A 3,983-nucleotide genomic window follows, 5' to 3' on the forward strand; every position below is an offset into this window, starting at 1 on the left:
GAAGAACAGGTTTGCTCTCCGCAGATCTTACCATCGTCTCTAAGCCTTTTAGGGAAAACATAGGTTCACTTGTCGTCTTCTACACGCCCAGTAAGTCTGATCTGGAAACCATCTTAAGCGACTACGGCGGCGAGATAAGCAAGGAACAGTTGCATGAATACATGCGGCATTTAAAGACGCACCAACATTCCAAGATGATCTTCTCTTTGAGGTTTCCGTATTCCATTAACATATATGGATATTGAGCAGCTCTTAGATGAAGTCCCCACACAGTTAGACGAAAGTAACCTCAAGGAAAAACTTAACATCCTTGTGTCATCTGGGAAGTGCAAAGAAATGATAGGCAAGGAACTTACCCATGAGCAGGTTAACAAGTTGTCGGAAGAGGAGGTTAAGAAGTTCCATAAGAGGTACGAGGCCGCCCTTGCAAGTAAGACCACGGACGCCGTAGCAGACTCAGCCATTAAGCTGGCCACCAAGCTCCTCGGACTTGCACTGCCCATAGACGACGTGGAGCAACTGCGGAAGGACATAAGCGAGGACTATGTCATCGCCCAAGAACTTAAGATAACCTGCGGGTGGTTGTCTTTGAAGTGTGGTAAGTTCATGGCAGTCGCCTCTGCGGCACTTCACGTAGCTCAGCACGTCGACTTGAAGGAACTTACGACATCTTGGAAGGACTTCAAGAAGGACAGAGACGTTGAAAAGGTCTTCCAGGCAGCACTTGCTGAGGTACCTGATCACTTAGTCAAGTCGTCCTCAGGAATTACCCAGGTCGCCTCAAGTACTTAGTCAAGTCGTCCTTAAGTACTTAGTCAAGTCCTATTAAGTTACTTATCAAGTCCTTCAAGTCCTTAGATATAAATGGAACCAGAGTCGAAGGTAGAGTAGCCCCAAGAGGAGCAACGAATCACCAAGGCTAAATCCCCAGGCAGAGTTGCCGCGGGAAAGAAGCTCGCGGAGATGAATAGGAAGAACAAAGCCAAAAAAGAAGAAAAGGTGGAGGAAAAAGAAGAGGAATCCTTTATTAATCCTGGGTACGTCATCGGCGCGTTAGGAGTCATCATAGCTGCAGGCAGCCTTTACTTACAATGGCGCGCAACGAAAAAGGTAGAACCACCAACATATCACGCGCCCGTGCACGCACCTGTGGAGCCGGCTGTTAGAAAAAGTAAGATCCCTGAAATGGAGTAATAACCTTCTCGCTTTGTAATATAATGTCGACCGCGTTGTTGAAAACTGTTGAAGAAGCAGCTATTATTACTTCCATCGTTGCGGGTATTGGTTGGGTAGGTAAGAAAGTGCTCAAAGAAGACTTTACTGAAGACCCAAGCAAGAGCTTCGCTAATTTTGCTAAAATGACCGCTGCCGTAGGCGGGGCTATCATGGTAAAGGATTACCTACGGAAGGAAAAGTACCTGCCAACGACGTAACTCGTGAAAATCTCTGTGATTTTCTAATATATAATGGCTAGCGTGGTCGCAGGTGGAGTTATTGCAGCCTTAGCATTCACTGGAGCTAATTATGGTGGTCAGTATTTGGATAGATTAGTCAGAGGCGACAAAAGCGGAGAATTAGCCGCCGAAAGGAAGAGACACGACTTAGCGCTGGAGAAATATCAGCGAGACATGGCGGCTTGGAATGAAAAAAGACAAGCTTACAGGGATTGGTTGGACAAGAACTACCAAGACAAGATGCAGGCGGATAAGAACTTCGAAAACACGGACTACGCCTTTAAGCTCTATGCGCAAGCACACCCCGCGGCATCGATGGGATTGAGAAAGCCCCAGTTTAAGGATTACTACCAGCCTTCTAAGAAACAAAAAGATAGCGAGTTGGTCTTCGTAGGAGTCGCAGGGCTGGCAGGAGGCGTAGCTTTGGCGTATCTAATATAATGATCGTCTTTTTGGAAAGCGATAAAAATAACTTTACCACTTATTTGAATCCCCCCATTAAAGCCCATAAGGTTAGGCTGGTTAGTTGCTCTTTGTACAATTCTTGGTATAATTTAGTCAATGCCTTGGTCACTGAGCATAAAGGCGGCGGCAATTATCAAGGCGTAATGCTACCCGATGGACATTACACGCCAATCACCCTTGCCAAGGAGCTCGCCAAGCGCGGTTATACTCTCACCACGGGATTGCCGCACGAAATGACCCTCAAACATAATATGCCAAACTATTCAGTAACTTTTGGAAAGCTTGACCCATTGGGATCTTTATTATGTGCCTCGGGCAAGACAATTACCGACACAGCCATACCTGTGAAATGGAAAGTCGCATCCTCTTACGAAGTCTATTGCGATTTAGTCCATAGTTACAACAATGGAGAAAAGTCTTCTCTTATGTCCAAGTTTCTGCCCAAAGGTAATCCATTTGACCCAGTAGAATACACTCCCATTTCTTTAAGCTATGATTTGTCTAATTTGGTAGAAAGCATAAACATCACCATCAAAGTGGACGGAAAGACGGTGGATTTTAACGGACGTAAGATCAATCTCGTTTTGGAATTCATATAATGGGCCGCGTAGAGGACAAACTCAAGAGGATTTACTATGGGCCTGAAGGCTATTGGAGAGGAGCATCAGCTATCAAGAAACTCGCGACCGCGGCCAGGGTATCAGAAGAAACGGCTAAGAACTGGTTAAAAAAACAAACCCTCTGGCAGGTTTATCTTCCCGTGCCCAAGTACATTCCCAGGCCCAGCTTCACCGTAAATGCCCCCAATGAAGTTCATCAGTCAGATTTGCTTTTCTTACCGCACGATAAGGTAAAAAGAAAGACCTATAGATACGCTTTCACCGTAGTTGATATCGCAAGCAGATACAAGGACGCCGAACCCATAACCAGCAAGGATTCTGGGGAAGTCGCACAAGCCCTAGGTAGGATTTATAAGCGCGTCTTGAAATGGCCTAAGCTGCTGCAAGTGGATGCGGGGACAGAGTTCATGGGCGTGGTTACTAAGACCCTGAAAGACCACGACACTAAAATTAGGAGAGCCGAAGCTGAGTACCACAGGGGTCAGAGCATTGTCGAAAGATTCAATAAGACCTTGGCCGAGCGTCTCTTTGGGTACCAGTATTGGAAAGAGCTGGAAGATCCCTCCAAACGCAACAGGGAATGGACCCAGAGGCTCCCCCAGGTCATCGTGGCTTTGAACAACGAGGCGGCCAGGGCTACGGGAATGAAACCCAGGGATGCTATAAAAAAGAAACACGTGGAACACAAGTCCTACGTCAGACGTTCGAGGGCGGTCAGACTGAAGGAAAAAAAGCTACCCCGCAGCATAGTGGTTAGATACCTCTATCAGCCGGGGGAACTTGAAGGCGGCAGTAAGAGAGCCACGGATCCTAACTGGTCTTTGGAAACGTATGAGATTTCGAAGTCCGTCACCAAGGAAGGGCAACCCGTGTTGTATTACCTAAATGGCCCAAGTCGCGGATTTGTCAAGGAAGAGCTGCTCATAGTCCCCAAAGACTCAAAGTAGTGCTGCTCCACGCGCCCGATTACACTCTAGGCATGTCAGTCTTACGTTGCCTCTGCAATGCCCGCGTTTGTTATTTATGCGATCCACGGAGAACTGCTGATCGTCATTTGGGTCAAACCTCCATAGTAGAGGTATGTTACATTTGGCACACCTTGCCCCTTTCTTATAGACGTCGTCCACGCATAGGTCGAACGTCATATTTTTTTCTTCGTCGTGCCGCTTGTAGCGAAGGAGTTTCTTGGCAATGTTTTCTTTGGCTACGTCTTCTGGCGTCTTATCGTAGCGCAGTTGCGGACCCCAGGCTCTTTTCAACTGCTTGGCATATTCTACGCGGCTTACGGCGGTGTAGATAACGTTGCTCCAACACAGCCGCTGGTCTATGATCCATAAGGTTTCTTTTATGGTAAGCCCTTGCGCGCTGTGGACTGTAATGCAATAGCCCAAGCGCCAGTCTGGATGGGAGGTTATTTTTTCCACCTTTTCTATGGGCACCCAGG

Source organism: Actinia tenebrosa, unplaced genomic scaffold, assembly GCF_029948245.1.
Source record: "Actinia tenebrosa isolate PJP-AT-01 unplaced genomic scaffold, QUT_ActTen_1.0 PGA_scaffold5__44_contigs__length_20552954, whole genome shotgun sequence".
In the NCBI taxonomy this organism is placed as follows: Eukaryota; Metazoa; Cnidaria; class Anthozoa; order Actiniaria; family Actiniidae; genus Actinia; species Actinia tenebrosa.